A 20,655-nucleotide genomic window follows, 5' to 3' on the forward strand; every position below is an offset into this window, starting at 1 on the left:
CTGGAAAAGGAAATGGCAAACCATTCCTAGCATCTTTGCCAAGGAAACCCCAAACAGAGTTAGGAAGAGTAGCACACAACTGAAAAATGACTGAACAATAATATGCAAATACTAACTACTATTAACCCAACCTCCATTCTTTATTTCCTACAATATTATTGCACCTGTTTGTGACCCTATTGCTATCCCTTCAATGAGTAATATCTACCTGAGAATGAATTCTGGACAATCCGGTTGTTTTGTCTTGTCATGCTAGGTAACATCTGAATAATAAACTGAATTTTTCATTTGTCATTTGGACGTTTGTTATCCTATAGACAGCTTAAAAACACTACACCAAATCACTTTGATCTAAGATTCATAATCCATGTTATCATATGAAAAAAGAAAATGGGGGATGAGAAAAGGTTACCCAGTGCCTAAAGACAAAATAGAAGCCTATTCTAATTTCCTGTCACACATATAATTAGGCACAAAAGAAGTCCCCAAGGTAATTAAAAAGCATAATAGGCCTAATGAAACAAGAGCTATAATCTGGTTTTTTTTTTTAAGCCATAAATTGCTAGGAAAATCACCATTCTTCCCAAAAGATATACCTGAGTTGTTTCAGGAAACATACTGTCCTTTAAGGAAAACAGATCTAGAGTTTGAAGGTTGCAGTTGTATACTATCCCATTTTTAGCAGCATTTAATTTGTTTGTTATGTTCCCCAGAGTATTGACTGAGTTGACAGGCCAGCTGAAGACAGTGAACAAAGGTGAGCCTCCAGGTCCGAGTGGAAAGGTGACTGGAATAGAGGCACAGGATCTGTTTTTGAATCTCATCTCTACTACCTACTTACTCCTTATATGATCGTGGTCTATGTGCCCAGTTAACTACTTTTGTAACTTTGGGTGGTTCTTTTTCACATTTCTGGGCCTCAGTTTCTTCATCCACAAAAAGAAGGGTTGGACTACATGCTTTCTAGGGTCTCCTCCAGCACTGAATCTGTTACCTTAATACCAAAAAGATGATCAAATTAAAAGAGAGTTAAGGGCAGGTAGGTGGCCCAGTGGATAACTGGGTTTGGAATCAGGAAGACTCATCTTCCAGAGTTCAAATCTGGCCTCAGACACTTACAAGCTGTGTGACCCTGGGCAAGTCACTTAACCCTGTTTGCCTCAGTTTCCTCATCTGTAAAATGGGCTGGAAAAGGAAATGGCAAGCCACTCCAATATCTTTGCCAAGAAAACCCTAAAATGGGGTCACAAAGAGTCAGAACCAACTGAAAAACAACAAAACAAAGGTCTAGGGGAGCGGACTGAAATTATGGAGGAAGAATTAGGAAATGGTTTTCAAATATATGGTCTTTGTGGTATCCTCATGATTTTACTCATGCAGCAAAAATGTTGGTGTTGTGCATTCCTAATATATGTACACTTCAAAAAAATGCAATCTACTACAGCACTAAGAATTGTTTGAATTATAAAACTTATCCAAAAAGTAGAATTTTTAAAATAATATGATAAAGATGAAATAATATTTTGAAAATAATATATTTGTTAGTTATACTATAAATCTTTTTGTTTTCACAGTTCCATCAGTAATGATAGCATTATAGTGAGAATATGATTGAATATGCACTATCACTTTTTGAAATCTTGTTTTAACATGGTGACACAGTATTATAGTGGTTTGGTTCTAAGTTCAGTTTATTTTGATACTCAATTTTGAGTGCTATCACATCTCAAAAAGATACCTTCTGGGAAATTTTGCCTAAAGAGCCTGGGTTGATGAGGTTATAATTGCCCTGAGGGGCCAATGCCAAGGCAATCACAATAGGCCATCAGTGGGAGGAATCAAACTGAAAGAGTGGTATGGGCATGGGATTGGTAATGTTGGAGACAAGCTCAAGAGCACCTGTGTAAGGTTATTTGAGGATATGGTGGTAAGGAGGGGTGGCAAAATGTTTTTTCACTCTGATTGGCTGATCACACACAAAATGAATGCAGGTCACAACCTTCATTTTGAGGACTACTCTTCTATGTACATATGAAAGTATACCGCCTGACCTCAGTTCCCTTATCTTTAAAATGAAGAAGTTGAAATAGAGACCTAACTTAAACCCATGACCCCATGACCCCTTGACCCTGCAAATTTACTCTGACTCCTTCTTTCTACAAGGCTGGTAGACTTCCTTTCCTAACCAGAGGCTGATGACAGCAGTCTAGTAAGGAGGTCATAAGGACACAGCTTCATAGATTTTGAGCTACAAGGGGACTTAGTGGTCATTTAATCTAACCTAATTTTATAGATGAAAAAAACCAAGACACGGAGGGTAGAAGTGATTTGTCCAGAATCATACAGAATTGAAACCTCTGATTCCACATCCACTACTATTTCATTTTAATCTTGGGCAATTTTGACTATTAGTTGAATCAAAATAAGATCATCTTAGAATCTCGTACTGCCTTCTATTGAAATAAGACTTCTGTGTGAGAAAAGATGGATGGTTAATTCCTTTCTTAAAATTGATTATTCAAACATTTTACTGCTTTTTACAAGATTATAGATTTACATTTGAAAATCTATTTGGAGTTATAGATGTAAAGCTGAAAAGGACTGCACAGATAATAGAGCCCAGCCCCCTCAAAGAGGAAACTGAGGCCAAGAGAGTGATTATCTCACCTGCTTTCACACAACTAATAAGTGTGTGAGGTAGGGTTTCAACTCAAGTCTTCCTGACTTCAAGACCTGTTGTCTATCTATTCCACTATGCTCCAGTTTTTGATAATGAGATTCTCACATGGACCAAAAGGAAAGCAAGGCCTTAGAATTATGATGTCATAGATCTAGACAAGTTTATAACAGTGAAAATCAATCACTGAACAGCACAAAAGAAACCAAACATGACTCTCTTTGCTGTCAATACATACATAAAAATAATACTCACCTTCAGCCCCTGGTCATTTTTAGTGCTTTTGGGGAGAAATAGTCATTACTTCTATATGATGCATATCGTGGCTTAGCAACCATCTAATATTAATTACTAGATAATTTATCTTTAAGTTAAGCTTAAATTTGCTGTTTGCAACTTATACTCATCACTCCTATTTCTTCCCACTGGCCACTGAGGCCAAACACAATTGGTCCAATTTCTTTTCCAGAGGATAATCTTTCAAATATTCCTAGACTGGCATCATGTTTACTTTTCTCTAGACTTGCCTGTGTTATTACCAAACTGTGGTACCGAGAACTTAGTATAGACTCTACATGTAGCCTGACTGGGGTAGAATATAGAAGAAATATTACCTGCTTCATTCTGGAGATGATGCCTCTTTTAAGGCAGCCTAGGATAAATGCCATTTTTGAGGCTGTATATCAGGCAATTGACTCATATTGAGTTTGTGTTCCCCTAAAATTCTCAAATCTTCCCCATCCTCCAAGAAACCATTGACTAACCACATTCTATATTTACAAAGTTGATTTCTGGGACCCCAGTGTAGAATTTTGCATTACTACTTGAAGAGGTATAATTCTTTAAAAAGGAGAAGTGGGAAGAATGTTGGATTTGGACCTGAGTTCAAATTCTGGTTTTCATACTTTCCTCATCTTTAAAATGAAGAGGTTGGATTACATGGCATGTAAAGATACTTTTAAAGTCAAATCCATGATCCTGTGATTTTTGTCCCTAATGAAGCTTATAAAAATAAAAGCAATAATTTTGCTTTTGACCATTCCTACTTTGGCATTCAGAACCATTCAGTCCCTTCTGTTTTCTATTTACTTCTGGCTTACTGTCCCAGGTTTCATACTTTCTATTTTGTTACTGGATTTCAGTAACTCAGACTTTCTCCTTTCTCAGAGTTTGAGCCTCTGTTCCTTGGGAAATGTCTTTCAGTCACAGATCCCACACATATTTTTCTTTGCAGGATTAGTCGTCTGTTCCCCTGAAGCTGTAAAAGTCAACAAAGATGAATGAATTCAAACAATCAGTGAGCTGCCACTTATAGAACCCTGCTGCTCCTAGGTGGGCCTCAGCTGGGGCAGTCTTCTAACTATCAGTCCCTACACCCAAGTCAAGTCTTTGAATCTTAACTTCCTTTGATATACTACATCTTCACTTCCAGCCAGTCATAAAATTCTTAAGGGTGAGAACACTGAAAAATTAATTAGGCTTCCTCCTTATACAGGAAGGCATAGTGTATACTAGAGATGGAGGAGAGGAACAAGCTGAATATGCTATTTGAGGAGAATGGAGATAGAACTGTCCAATCAGTTACTCCAGAATTTTCTTTTTTAATCCCATCCTCTTTCCTTCCTTCCCTTACTTTCTCTTTTTATTTTATTTTATTTCTTTAATTTTTTATTAATTTATTTTGATTTATCAACAATCACTTCCATATGCTTTTGAGTTTAAAAATTTTCTCCCCCTTCCTCCCCACCACCCTACCCAAGATGGCACATAATCTGATATAGGGTATACATATACATTCCTATTAAATATTTTCTCTTTTTAGAAGGAAAGACAGTTGGCTTCATGCTAAAGAAGTTCAAGAAGTTTGGCCTCCAGAATGCCCGAGTCTCTTGGGCACAGGACATCAAGTTTATACTGAGAGGCCATCTCAACTGATCAAAGATCTAAGAAATCGGGACAACAGATGATTAGAATAGTTTTACATTTAAGATAACCCAAGAACAGATATTTCTCTTGGGGGTTCTTTAAGAGCACTCTGTGCTATTCACAGAAACCTCCATGAACCCCAAGGCCACCAGAGAAAAGATAACACAGATCATGTATGAAAATTTCAGCACCCTAATCAAATATGCTGCCTGTGCTGTCTATGAATGCCACTGTTCATAATACTGTTATGATGGACTGAATTTTTTAACATGCCAGAAGACCAAATATAATCTAGACATCTTTTTAAATGGACAAAAAAGTAAAAACCAAGAAACCTAAAATCACATATCTCATAATGTAATGGGAATACTTACATGATGGTTTCCTGAAGCACCTGGGTTTTCTAGGGCCTATATAGGTTTCTGTCAAATTTCTATCACCAATTTGCATCGCCAGAAATGTCTTTTCTTTTAAGGGATCAGAAGAATACTTTCCCTAATCAATATTCAGGAACACAACTAATAAAATGGTCTTTTCAATATGAGGAGAATAAAGGCCAATGAATCTCACATCCCGGAAGTGATGTGTGTGCCCCATAATTATTATCACAAATCTGCTGAGTACAAAAAAAATTCTCTATTTTCCCATAGGATCTGCAAGCTAATAATAAGCAATTTCCAGCTGTGTGTTGTGACAGCAAAAAGAAGATCTAACATCCTTATAATTATATTTTCCATATCCTTCTCACATTATAAAATACTGATTAGGTCCCATCTGCAGTAAAATATTTTTTTTCATTGTTGAAATCGCCATACTATCACACTTTTAGGAAAATTCATCTCACTCTACTATATATACATTTCACTTCAAAAGGAGGACACATTTCTATTGCTAAGAACTTCAAGTTTTAGGGTTTTTTGAATAGGATTTGTGACTTGGAAGAAAAAAAATCTGGCAGCAATGGAAAGTTGAATTTCACATTTATCTAAGGACTAAGTTCAACAAACACACTACCTGGGAGCTTCTCACTACTCATCTCTCTGATACACATTATACTCTACCATATGAAGAGGTAGTTCAACTTCTCCCACTTCATTTTGCCTGACAACATAAGTAGTAGTGTAGGAGAACAGCTAAATCAAATACCTATTTCTGAGATCTATTTCCAAAACTTCAGATGCTCCTGAGCCTTCTAAATTTCCTCCCTCTTAATAAAGGAGATAGTTTTTGGCCATGAATTAGATGTCAGTCTCCAGATAGAGAGTGAGCAAGAGTTACTGTTCATGACAATGTAATATAGCTGCCTGGTGGAGGTGAATCTCCTTAGAGACGTTAGGGTTTCCATTTGTGAAACTCATAAATCAATTTTAAACCTTGCTTTCAAAGTATTGGACTCTTTGTCTATTCAGTCAAGGTGAGTTTAACTCACTTAGAAAACTACTGTTCTTACCTGTCCTAATGTATACTCGATATATAGGGGAACTACCAAGACAAAGGTCAATAACATCACCCATAATGAATCTGGAAAATTCAGATTATTTGGTAAGGTTTTTATGGGAATATGAAAAAAAAATCTGAACTAAAATGTTTGCAGTCTTTCCTGTTCCAAGCTGCACTTTCATCAAAGATTTAAAGTATTTGGAAAAGGAATGCTCAAATTTAAAGGGTGAATATGATGACAGTGACTTGAATGAATACAAATATCAAATGGGGACTTGGAAGATAAAAAGTCCTAAAAACACCAACTCATCACAGCTCATTTGGGCACAAATTGAGACAATGACTCTCATGGGGCAAAGTTCTCTAAAAAAATGTTTCCTTTAAATGTTTTCTATTCTTGAACATTTATCACCAAAGTGTGTGTGTGTGTGTGTGTGTGTGTGTGTGTGTGACAGAGATGATGATATAAGGTTCTGAGTCATGGTATATCATGGTCTTCAAAGAGCTAAAGTCAGGTATTGCCCAAAGGGAAATGGAAAGGGATATGTTGAAAGTGAGAAATCTGTATAACACATCAAAATTCAAGAATTGTACAGGAGAAGTAGTGTAAAACAATGTTGTCAAATTCAACATAAACAGATCACAAAGGGCTACATATTGACTCAGAAAATCACAAATTAACATTATTATTTATGTCATAATTTGTTTTTATTTATTTTGTTAAACATTTCCCAATTACATTTTAATCTGGTTCAGGTAGTCTATGGCCACGAATTTGGCACTTTGGGTTTCAAAGTATGTCGTCAGAGGAATGACTGAACAGAAAAAAAGATGGACCAATTATGTGTCAAGACAAAGAGATGACTGACTGATGGATTGTCTACATACTGCATTGATATGCACACAGTGCCATGATATATAAAGGAAAGTTCTTGGTAAGGTTAACTCCCTGTAATAGGCTTACAGGAAGACACGGGCAAATGTCATACAGGCTGGACAGGCATACATAGAATACAATATATCATTGGAAGCATGAACAATTTCAGTCAGCAACAAAGTATTTATTAAACATCTACTACATGTCAAGCAGTACACTAAGACAAAAAAAAATAAAAAAAATACTCCTGTTCTCAAGGAGCTCATAGTTTAATATCTCCTGAGATATTAAATCCAGTCACAATAAGACATTAACCTATTTTGTTGTTGGTGTTTTTGTTTTCTTTTTCTTTTGGTCAAGATTTCATCAGTGGGGGTAAATTACCAATATGGAAACTTCCTCTACTACAAATCTTATGTAATTTACAGTTTTGTAGAGCTGCCTATGGTACTAAGAACATGGTAGCATAGCCAGGATATGTCCGAGGTAGGGCTTAAGTTTAAGTCTTCCTGACTCCAGTGAGGTTCTCTATTCAATATTGCGGGCTTCCTCTTACTAATCCATTAAGAACAATTGGAATGTGGCCACACAGAGAAACAAAACAAAACATCAAGTGCATGATTTTATCATTAGATACTACAACCCTACTTGCTTTCAGTGCAGGTAGAATGTTAGGAAAAGATATCTGTTCAAAATGCAGTTGGAGGAAATCTACGCTACAGAATTAAATGAAAAACTGTCAGGTGAGAAATATAATACCATAAAGCAGAGGAACATATTTTTACATTTCAGTGTATTTCCTCCAGCTGTATATAATATGGTTCTTAGTATTTTCTTTCCACTTCAATTCTATTTTAAATTGTTCCGGGTGCATCATATTCAAAGTAGAAACTAAAGAAGGAGATCCCAGTGGGGGATTATTGCAAGGCCTCAAGATGTGAACATTTGTTACAAGAAACAGCCCTGTCCTTTGTAGAAAACAGAGTTATTCAGTTCGGTAGGACAGAGGGAAAAATATCCTTCATAACATGATCATTAAAATGACTACTTTTCATGATTGAATATAAGATGGTTTCAGCATGATTATGATAGAAATAGAGAGAAAAATCCATAATTCAGAAATTGTTTTAGAAAATGGTCCTATGTGGTTACTCTCAGATCTTACAAAAGTTAAAAATCATGGCAGGGTTTCTTCAAAACAATTAAGATACTTGAAGCAAATCACCAAAATGAGATACTAAGAAACAAAAAGAAAGAAAGAATAAGTGATAAGCTTATCTTACTTTAAAACTTCATTATTATACTGAGGGACAAAATTATTAGCCTCAGTTAGAATATGGTAATGTACGTGTATCCTTCAGCTCAGTTCAGCTTTCCATATCTCTACTGAGAAAGAATAGTAGCTCCCCTTCTTTAACAAAGAATGAACAGTGAAAAGTGTTCAGATTATATCTAAGCAAGGATCTGAAAGACCTCTCATAAATGTGTAGAAAAGGGGAAAAAAACTGTAAGTATTAAAAGAAAAAAAAAAAACAGGTGAACTCCAAGAAAGGCTCTCAATGTGTGCTGAATAATTAAGGCCACAGGCATTGTAGCTCATATATATCATGGGCAACAATGAGCTCTATTTCATATATGAGCCTAGTAAAATAAGAAGCAAATTCAGTGAATAACAAGATTCTGAAGGAAGTTTAAAATTTTGTCCACGTCTTATAGCTAAAATCCCCAGTTACGAAAATCATTTCATTTTTGTATTTCAAGGGCAGTGAGTGTGCATAGGGTATGGGCCTATATCTGCTGAAGTTAGCTCCCTATACCACTTACCCAGCTGACTTACATTCATGCAGTAGCAACTTAATAAGCAAGTCCCATATGCAAAATGCTTTGCCAGGCAGTGGAAACATAAAGACAAAAATAAGTATTGCCCTTGTGAAACTTACATTCTATAAACTTCATGGTAGAGTAAATTATGGGCTAATCAAGGAAGTTCCCAGAGTGCATATTTTGAGATAGTCTGAAGGTGAAGAAACAGGGTAAAAGGTAAACTAGAATGTTTTATAGAAGAGCTACTTAATGCTAAATGAATGTGTTTAGGTAACTCTACCCTCTTCTCGGCTTGTCATAGTTTCTCCAATTTGGTTTCAGAACATAAGTACACTGTGCTTAAGCACTATGAAATGTTAATTTTCAAAAATGTGAAATATTTTCATGAATAAGCCTAGGGTATGTAATTCCTATTACCAAAAAAAAAGATACTTGACAAAAAGGATTTCAACATCAAGTTGTACATGTGAATTTGTGCTTTCATGTGTAATCATCTTTTTTATTGTATTATGTTATGAAATGCTTGTTTTATTCCATAAATTAAAAATAAATTTAAATGGAATAAAAGGAAGATGAAGGAAATCAGTGTCTTAAATTTCTCTGCTTTTGTTACTTCAGTGTTTGCTCTATCTTGGGAGACAGTGACTAGATTGTCCAAGGCTAGAGGAGATACCCAAAGAACGATGAATTATTTTAAGGTTATGTAGATGCATATGGCTTTAAAAAAATAGGGATAAGTTATGACAGGGGCAATAGAAATTAGAGTATCACAGAATATCAGAAGGGGCTTGAAAGGCCCTTGTAGCCTATACCTAAACAGGAATCTCCACTCTATACCTGATAAGTTGTCATTTACCTTTTGTATGAAGACATCTATTAAAGGGGGAGCCATTACTTGGACAGCTCCTTTCAATTTTAGTGAAACTCTAATTGTTTGGAGGCTTTTTCCTTACATCAAACCTAAATTTACCACTGTAACTTCTACCAATTGCTCCTAGTTCTGCAGGCTATTTTTCTTCCACATAATAATAGACCTTTAAATATATGTAGACAGCTATTATGTTTCCCACTGTCCTCTCTTCTGGCTAAACATCTCCAAGTTGCTCCACTGATTCATATGTGGCATGGCAGCTAGGTAGGGCAGTGGATAGAGCACTGGACCTGGAGTCATGAAGACTCATCTTCCTGAGTTCTAATCTGGCCTCAGATACTACCCATGTGACCCTGGGCAATCACTTAACTCTGTTGACCTCAGTTTTCTCATCTGCAAAACGAGAGGCAAAAGGAAGTGGCAAACCATTCCAGTATCTTTGCCAAGAAAATCCCAAGTGGAGTTACAAAGAGTCGAACACAACTGAAAAAAGACTGAACAAAAACATGATATTCAGTCCCTTTACTAGCCTGGTCACCCTCCTCTGGACACTTTCCAGCTTATCAAAGTGCATTTTAAAATATTTTGCCCAGAACTGAACATAATACTCTAGATGTGGCTTGTAGAGGACAGAAAGGAGGCCAAGCTAGACACTATGCCTCTTAATTCAGCCTAAGACTGCAGTAGCTTTTTTGTATGCTGAATGGAAGCCAGAGAGGAATAATGAGCACAGTGGATGGAGAGCAGACCTCAAAGTCAGGAAGATCTGAGTTCAAATGCTACCTCTGACACATACTCACTTTGTGATCCTGAAACAATCACTTAAACTCTCAGTGTCTCCAGGGACTTCTATGTTATATCTAACATGTAGCATATATAGCATACTTGCTGATATGTATTGTAAATGCATTTTCCTTACCCTGAATTCTCTTTATACCAACAAAATTATGCTTCCAGTACAAAAGAAAAAGCAATATAACTTAGAGGAAGTTATTTACAATCTTCTAGCAAAGAATCACTTTTGTTTTTACCACCCAAGCATATCTAAGACATACCATAAAGAAAATTACGTTATTCATCTAAGTTTCATTAATTGAAATGAGACAAAAAAATACAAATAGCCCTTTCATTGATACATATTTAAAGCAACTCTCATTAGAGGAGTGGGGAAGGATGTTCTCCCATGGACTTTTGCAAGATAAGTATCTCTACAATGAATTCATTATGGATTTCCTCTATGATGAATTCATTATGGCTAGAACCAAAACTGAGAAAGGTTAGAAAAGGGGGAGAGCAGAGAAAATAAAACTAGAGGGAGGTAGGAGTAAAACGTTTTGCTGTAGCAGGCCACAACATTCATGAAGGTGTGTTTGCAAGAATAACCCACTTAAGCAGGCCGTCATACCACATATTTTCTATTTTTAGGTCTATGTTGCATCTGTACTGTTTTCATCATTTGTTCTGGAATTCCCGTTTCCAAGGTGGAAATAAAAGGTGAGATTGGTTATTTTGTGGCTTTTTTTCTTTTCATTAGATGTAGGTTCTGATATTGTCCTTCAATTGGATTTTATTGGGCTGCACTTTTATCAGGATACAGATTCACCCAAATGTACTCTTTCTTCCTCTGGCTTTTTTTCCTCCATATATGTCCTCACTACCTCCCTCCAGCATCTCTGTCCCTCTTTTCCTCAAATACACAGTTTTTTTTTAATGTTCAGGCATTAATTTATGTTTATTAAGTTGAGTTAAATTGAATCCCAATCATCAGTCCAAGATCCAAATCTTGGCTCTTCTGAGTCCAATGACCTTCCTACGTTGTAAATCCTGTTGTACATCTACTATGCCCAGAATCAAGCTTTGCTACCCATCTATCTCCATCTGTTAAAGTACCTTTCCCCCTTCAAAGTCAAAATCAAGTGCTACTACCTCCATGGAGCCTGCCTTTCATATTTCTCATTGCCTTCCCCTTTTTCTCCATTGCCCATATGAAAGTGATTTTTCTCTCCTCAAATTACTCAGAGGCATTTACTTAGACTTCCAATGGAATTTTTGTAGTATTGCTTGATTATATTTTATTTTTAATAAGAATCAGATTATATTTTGAATGAAGTAAAGTACATATGGTCTTTCTAAATATTGTATTTTTTTCAAAAATTAGATTTGTCAATTTGTTTATTAATTTATTCATTTGCTTAGACCTGTGATTTCATCATCGTTGAATAGTATTGATGTAGAAACTCTTTACTCATGCAAATCAACAATTTATAGTTTTAGAGAGTCACTTTGGGCACTGTTTGGGAGGTTAAATATCATTCTAATGTTCAAACTAGTATGTCAGAGATAGAGCTTGTATCCAAGTCTTCCTAACTCTAAGACTACCTTCTCTCCATGATGTCTATCTTTCCCTATTACATTATTTAAAGTAAAATAATCTGTTTGGTCATATAACATATGTTTAGGAATCGTGGCTACATTATGAATAGATCAGTTGTAACTGTCTGTGAATTGATATACTCTACCTAAAATGGTTGTTCCTACTCACATGGTAATCAGATAAATTGTGGCTTATGATTTGATGCTTGATGTGAAAAATAATTAATTGCTAACAGAGAATTATTTCAACTGATAAATACATCAGTTTTTTGGAAAAGAAAGCCCAGGTGCAAGGGTAATGGGTCATTTGGGATCCATACATCTAGAAGGATAAGCATTTTTAGTGAGGAAGATCACCACAGAGTTTAGCTTAATTTGGCTTTCATCATCTAGTCCAAGAACCTCATTTTACACATGAAGAAATCAAAGTCCATTCGAATTCAAATGGGCAAGGGCAAGGGCAGGGCTAGGGTTCCAAATGAGGTCCTTTGATGTCAAGTCCCAAAATGTATGTCATAATTACATATAATTCATTTCATAATGCAACTATATATACCTAAGAAATTATGCAGCTCCACAAAGCCCTTTATTATTATAAAGGAAAAAAAAGAAGGAAAAATCTTCTTAAACAATCCTTATTGAAACAAGAGGGCAGTTCTGCTCCCCAATTATCAGAAACTGCATAAAATGTCCAATGGTATTTGTTTGCTCTACAACTGGTTCCACATCTATGTACACTGAAGCCTATCTTTCCTTTCATTTTATGCATTAACCGTAATCAACTAACAAAGTAAGTCCAGTTCTGAGAGTGCTATCTTCATGACTGAAATATTACCAGAAGAGGTAAAATCTTTGGACAACTTTACTCATGTAAGTCCATTTATAAAGGAAATATTTAAAGAATCGGATTCATTGCTAACATATTTACTGTTCAGGGAAATCAGCAGCAAAATCTCTCAGCAGCTAATGGATTTGTGATTTATAATGAGTGAATGATGATTTATACAAGAAGTTGGCAGGTATTCATGCTGTCATTTCCAGGAACCATGCCCTCTTCTCCTACCTGAGATGCCTGAGAGAACATATACTTACAGTCAACATTTACACAGCCAAAGGCCTTCTTTCCTATTGATTACACTGACAGAAAGGGTAGTTTCCATGGGAAGGATATTTATGATGTTATCTCATACAATCCCTGTGTAATCCTTGGCCTCTGTGTGTGATGAGGTTAACGCAAATTTGCAAGTCCAAGAAGTATTTTATTCTTCAGTCTGCCCCCAGTTACATCAGGCATCTAGTCATCTTATTTTTGTATTTCTCCCGATTTTAGAAACACCCCCCACGCCCCCTGAAAATGCCTTAATGCCTTAACTAAAGATGAACTAGCTCATAGAGCTGTTTTATGTTTGTTTCCTCACAGATATGTCATCCCAAATAAACTCGATAGCTCTGTAAATTCTTAAGTTAAATATATTTTCTCCTGAGTAGGTTCATACCTAAGATGAAGCCGGAGCTGACAACTATATCCTGAGATTTGTGAGGCAATTAGCATAGTCTATTTCCCTCGACAAAATAAAGGCTGTGTTGCCAATAAACTAAGGAGGAACATTTTGTTTTATAATGTGAATTATAAAAGGCTACCCAAGAAACATGCTCTCCCATGCACACATAAAGATCCAATCTGTAAATATAACTAGAAATAGGAATAAGATTTGTAGATGTTTGTAGAATCTACATATATGTGTGCACACATACACAATACACATGACTGTAAATATGTATGTGCATATATGTATACTTCACACACACACACACACACACACATATTCACATACACTTTTTTTTTCCTGGACCTGTGTTTTCATCAGTGTGAGGAACTCCTAGATACTCTCTATAACTCATAGTATTAGAGTTTCCTAGGACAATGAAAGAGACAGCTAGATGGCACAGTGGGTAAAGTGCTGAGCCTGGAGTCAAGCAGATTCATCTTTGTGAGTTCAAATCTGGCCTCAGACACTTACTAGATGTGTGACCCTGGGCAAGTCACTTAACCTTGTTTGCCTCAGTTTCTTCATCTGTAAAATGAGCTGGAGAAGGCAATGGAAAACCAGTATCTCTGCCAAGAAAACCCCAGATGGGGCAACAAAGTCACAAAACCACTGAAAAACAGCAACAAGAGGCAATGAGAGGTCAAGTGACTTGACCATGATGATTTACATTGATGGCGGCACTTCAGCCCAGATGTCCTGGGCTCAAAATCACTAGAAAACACTAGACCACACTGTATCTATTAATAGCCGACATTTATGTCACCCCTTAAGGTTTACAAAACATTGTACATATATTAACTCATTGAATCCTTACAATAACACTTCAAGGTACATATTATTATTATTGTCATTTTACATACAAAGACAATGAAAGTGAGAGGGGATAAGTGACTTACCCAGGATGACCTGGTGAATCTTAATGGTGGCGTGTGAACCCAGATCACTACTGATTCCAAGTTAGTCACTTTTGGTGTACTTGATAACCTCTATATGGACACCAATCAGGTCTATATCAACCTTTTGCCAATGGGGAATTAAAAAATAAACTCAAAAAGATTGTAAACGTGTGATTCTTTTTCTTTTTAAGGGCACCCAAGGTTTCTAACTAGCTGCATATTGCCAGATGTCTATAGTCCTAAACAAAAATAGTAGCGTTAGAAGAAAACATTTCTATTTTTGACAACTTTTAGCTCAGACTTCTAGGCTAAATCATATCTCACGAGGGAAACTCCATCAGATCTAGTAACCCTTTATGGCAGCATAACAAGTATTAGCAAAGATTAGCACATGCTTGGAAATGAACATACATTAAGATTCAAGGACCGACTCCTCTAGTTGAGGAAGATGTGATAGAGTGGCAAGATTAATGGACTTGGAGTCAGTTAGGATAAAGAAATTGATACCCATAGAGGTAGCCCAAGATCCTGCAGCTTGTAAGTGGTAAAGCCCTAGACCTGAGGCTAGAAATTACTCCTCCACTTTATAGCACTTCCCTTTAAAAACTGTACACTATTAGTAATAGAAATGCTTTTGTATCTAAAAGCAGCAGCTAGTATTGACTATATTATAAAAATGATGTCAATGATCACCATTATTTCTTATAAAGCTGGAAGTGCTAGATGTTGGAATAATACAATAATACAGAAACTGTGAAAAAAGCAAATAAACAAAGGAAACAAAATTATCAATTGTTGTAGATGGTATGTTGGTCTACTTATATTACCTCAGTGATTCAAATGAAATTAATTAAAACAATAACTTCAGCAAAATAGTAGGACATAAAATAAAGCTGTATAAATCAGCAATTTTTCTGTCTACAACCAAGAAAACATAGCAGGAGTCCAGCAAAATTCCATTCAAAATAATTACAGAATCTATAAAATCTTTGGGAGTCTGCCTACTAATATGCACACAGGAACTGAATGAATAGAACTATAAAAGTCTCTTTACAGAAATTAAGATGGTAGAAAATAACTGGAAAAGCATAATTTACTCATGGCTGGGCTATAACAATATAATTAAAATGACAAATAATTTACCTATTCAGTGTTATACCAATCAATCTATCAAAAATTGAATTGTTTTAAAGAATAAGACAAAATAATGCCAAAATTTATCTGGAGGAACAAAAAGTTAAGTCTCTCCAGAGGGGGGAAAAGTGGGAAATAATGGAAATTAGCAGTACCTGATCTCAAACTACACTGCAAATCTATAAAAATCAAAACTATTTAGTACTGGTTAAAAAATAAAGAAGTCAATTAGTAGAACACTAGAGTTAAAGAAACAACTTGGAGGAAACTGGAGAAACCAGGACATGAGAGACAAGGAAGGAGAGAATTCCAGACCTGGGAGATAGCTAATGAAAATATTCAGGAGAAAGAGTGTCTTGTGTGAACAAGGGGGTCATTGTCATGAGATCAAAGAGAACATGACAAAGAGTAAGTTGTGAAGGAAGAAGATTGGAAAAGTTGGAGGAAGCTAAGGTATGAAGGACTTTGAATACCAAAGGATTTTGTATTTGAATTTAGAAGTGATTGGGAGTCATTGGAGAATTTGAATAAACGAGGTGGAATGGTCAGACCTAACGGAAAAAAAAAAGAAGAAATGTATATAATTATTTTATTATATATTTAAAAGGAATAACAAGCTGTATATAATAGATTTACGATTTTGTGTGTAGTCATCTTTTTTTATTATACCATGTTATGTAAATGCTTGTTTCATTCCATAAATTAAAAATTAAATAAATAAATATTATAAGAAAAAAAGAAAGCTCAATTTGACAGCTGAATAGGGGACAGAATAGAGTGGGGATAGATAGGGAGATCAAATCAGCAGGCTGTTGTAGCAGTTCAGGTATGAGGTGATGAGAGCCTGCATTAGGTGGTGGCAATGTCAAAGGAGATAAAGGGGCACACATAAGAGATGTTACAAAGGTGTAAAACTTGAGAGGACTTGGTGACAGATTGGATATGGGGAGTCAAGAGAAAGTGAAGAGTCCAGGATGACGCCCGGTTGAGAAATTGCATAACTGGTAGTTTGGTGATTCCCTCCACAGTAAGTGTAAATTCAGGAAGCGGGGAGGATTTGGGAAGAGTTCAGTTTTTAACTTATTGACTTTAAGATATCTATGGAACATCCAGTTCAAAATATTCAATAGGAAAGTAGAGATACAAGTCAGGATAGGGCTGAATAAATAGATTTGTGAATAATCATCATAGAAATGATAATTAAATCCATGAAAAAAACCCATGAAAGCTGATGAGATCAACAAGTACAATAGTACAGAGGGAGAAAAGATGGAGGCAACACTTGGGGCAGGAGGGGAGGGGTGTGATCAGGATGAAAGTAAAATTAAAGAAAAAGAAGTAATACTTTTCCGCTCTTCTTCATAGCCCCCAAGCAGAGTTTTGGGTAGTGAGGAACGTTGCTCCATTGATTATCTTGTTCTCAGTATGGAATCTGAACTTTTCTCTTCAATTTAGGCCCCAAACTGTGTCCTCAACTCTAAGCATAAGGAAAGAATGCCAATCAAAGGATCTCTCACATTCCCACACTGCAAATCAGATGGGCATGAAGAACCCCTTCCTAGGCTTCAAAGTATAGGCAAAGTATTAAACTCAATAGATTAGCTTGTGCACTAATAAGAGCGCCACATGTTTACAGAGTCCTTTGTAGTTTCCAAGGCAGTGTACATACATTTTCCTATGTGGTCTTTACAATAACTCTATGATATCAATATGGCCATTATTGTTACCCCTCTTTTTCAGGTAAAGAAATTCAAGCTTAACAAGGTTAAATTATGTGCCCAAGGTCAAATAGCTGGTAAGTCATAGAACTGGAATACAATTCTAGGAAATCGAAGTCCAGTCTGCTTTATAACATTAATATGATGATTAACAAAACAACACAGTGCTTCATAATCTGTGTATTGGCATATGTAGGATTCTTTGGTGATATAGCATAACCTGATCCATTCTTTTCTACAGACACCTGTTGTAATAGGTGAGACACAATTCTGTATTAAGACAAGGACACAGACAGATGTTCCAGAGTGAAGATGGTAAAGAACTAGAGACCAGACAGACTCAGATGGTCAGGGTGGACAATCTGGGAAGGTCCCACTAGCAGACAAAATGCAGCATAGTGGGAAAATGGATCAATTAATCCACAAGCATTTCTTAATCACATGCTATGTTACAGGTATTGTGCACAAGAGATACAAGATGAAAGAGAAATCATCTATTTATGTCTAGTTTGAATATAATTATATAGGTCCATTGTATATTTAACTCTATGGATTTTTGTTCTCTTAGTTGGCAAATTCTATTAGAATTAGATTGCTAAAAAAAAAAACACATTAAACTTGTCCACTGGATCCCAAAAAAGCATGGATTCGATATGAGACTCTGAAATCTACTTCTCATGTATCCCTGGGACAAATACTTTAATTTCCTTGAGCCTCAGTTTATCAGTCTGTAAAGTAAGAAGTCAATAAGCATTTGCTAAATGTCTACTATGTGTCAGGTACTGTGCTAAGCACTAGAATAATGACTAGCACTACTTACCTCATGAGGACTATGTAAGTTGAGTGATCATATTTTTTAAATTAAAAAAAATGGGTGATAAAATGTGAGCCTCTTCTGCTATTTTTTCCTACTATTGTTTGTGAAGAGATGTGAACAGATAAATTATCAGAATTTAGCAGCAATTAATAACAAAAATCTAATTGAGGTGCTTGGACAAAGCCATATGTACATACCAAAGCGATAGGATATCCATTTCCAAACATGTGGCTGAGTTTCCCCAATATTAGGAAAACTTACACAATGATTTAGACTTAAGGGAAATAACTCAAGAGTAATTAGACAGTACAGTGGATAGAGGGCTGAGCCTAAAATTAGGAAGACCTGAATTCAAATCCAGCCTCAGACACTTTCTAGCTGTGTAGCCTCTAGGCACTTCACTCAATCTCTATTTGCCCTCATTTTCTCACTAAATAAATGTTCACTATTATAATATAAATAATGTAACATGTTAGCCATTATAATCAATCTTTCCTGGAAATCACCAGAAATTGACCCATTCTAGGAATTATACATTGGCCTCATCATATAAAAGTTGAGTTCTATCCTGACAAAACATACTTTACATCCAAGTCATCTTAGAGCAAGTGGCATAATTATTCTTCTGGCAATAACACATGGCTACAAATTATAGAATGCCATAATCTTTAAGGAATCAAAATTGCGGTTCCCCTAAGAATTATATGTTGGACATTAATAGACTACAGCATATTTCTCAAAAATGAAATAGATATAAAAATTATGTAAAAGAAATTGTCAAAGAGATATGTGACCATGAAAGATAAGCTATAAAAAGAAGAAAGTAAAACAGATGGACAGTCTGTGTTTCTCAATGGTATCCACCTAATGTCAGTTGACTTCTAGGAAAGCGCCTAGCATGTTAGGTTGATGCAGTTTTCCAATTTGCTCGCAGGTAGTAGTTTATACTAGTAGGTTAATCTGACACAAAATTGGACCCAAATATTGTTGCTAAATCAGTAAGAAAGCTGGGTGAAGAGGCCTTAGGTCCCACTTCATAAGGCAAATTTTAATTCCATAAAGAGCTCAGTACTCACTTGGCTTAGTGGCTTATCCTCAGTTTTCAATTATCTGAGCTTATCTTTCCCTTCATCAGCACAGATGATCAAGAATGGACCCTATTACACTTGTTCGTAATGCGGATGATTCCAGCATTCATCTGAGCTGTGAACTGTGACCAAAGATCTTAAATAAGGGACTGCACACTTAAATTATTTCTGAAGAAAAATGCCTCAGTTACTTAAAACAAAAGATTATAAAATGCTGAAAATCTATTTTCTGCAGTCATTTATATTCTTAGTACAATACATACAGCACGAAAAAATTTTTTGAAGGTTTGTCTGACTTCAAAATTACTTTTTTATGACTGGAATTATTTGAGACATGGGCACACTATAGTTTGCTTAACAGATAAGTATACGACACTGATCTCTTTTGATAATAGCAATATTTGGATGAGTTTGAAAGCAAATAGTGTAGCTACAGTAAATTACTTGACAAATGGAAGAAAAATACTTTTAGTGCCAGTATACTACATACAGATAAACAGGCAAGTGTTTGGAGATAAATTGCAGCATGAACCTTATCCACACAAATGAATAACGATGAGGCATCACATTGGTTAGTAAATAGGATGCAAACAATCATGGCAAAGGAGACTCTTTAAACAGAAGAAAGTTGGGGGAGGGGACATTGCTTCATTTTTAAATTATGAAGATATAGAAAGGAAAACATGGATAGAAAGATTTATGAATACAGAAACTTCAATGTAATCATAATTTTATTAAATGACTCACTTGGTATTGTATGATCCTTCTTCAAGGAAGGTGACGTTTAAGAAAGGACCAAGACCTTGCAAATCACAGAAATGCACCATGTCAAAGTTGGCAGTATCTCTGAGGTTATCTACTCCATCCTTATTCCACCACCTTCCAATGCAACTAATTTCATTTGGGGATAACTCTGGTTATTAGGAAGTCTTTGTTTACACAGAGCCAAAACCCACCTTTCTGCAATTTATACCTATAACTCCTAGTTCCACCTTCTGAGACCAAGAACAAGTATAATTCTTCATTCATATGGCAGCTCTTCAAATATTCAAAGATAGCTATCATTTCTGTACTTTAAGTATCTCTTTTCCAAACTAAACATCCCTAGTTCTTCCAAACCATTCCCTTCATCCAGTTCTCTTCGATTTGATAGATTAAGAAACCATAGCAGAAGTAGACTAAGTGACTTGTCCAAAGTCATATACACAGTTAGGAGCAGAGAGAGGATGAGAAGCCAAGTGTCCTAACATTCCACCACAGTGCCAGTCTTTCTAAAGTCAACCTAAAAGAGGTCCAGTAATACAAATTTTCTTGGTGATATGTAATTCAATTCAAGGACTATAATCATTAAATCTCAGAACAAGAACGGAAGGAACCTTCAAGATCATCTGGCACAAAACTCTCATTTTACTGTTGAGAAAAATAAGACTGAAGGAGGAAAAGTTAATTGTTTAAGATGACACA

At 35.8% G+C, this 20,655-nt stretch overlaps 1 protein-coding gene across 2 annotated transcripts in view; it reads right to left on the reverse strand.

Moving 5' to 3' along the window:
* MACROD2 (mono-ADP ribosylhydrolase 2) overlaps positions 1-20,655 on the reverse strand; it is a 2,135,263-nt gene that overhangs the window by 543,354 nt on the left and 1,571,254 nt on the right. The window lies entirely within an intron of this gene.

Source organism: Vombatus ursinus, unplaced genomic scaffold (assembly GCF_900497805.2).
Source record: "Vombatus ursinus unplaced genomic scaffold, bare-nosed wombat genome assembly UNPS02014841.1, whole genome shotgun sequence".
In the NCBI taxonomy this organism is placed as follows: Eukaryota; Metazoa; Chordata; class Mammalia; order Diprotodontia; family Vombatidae; genus Vombatus; species Vombatus ursinus.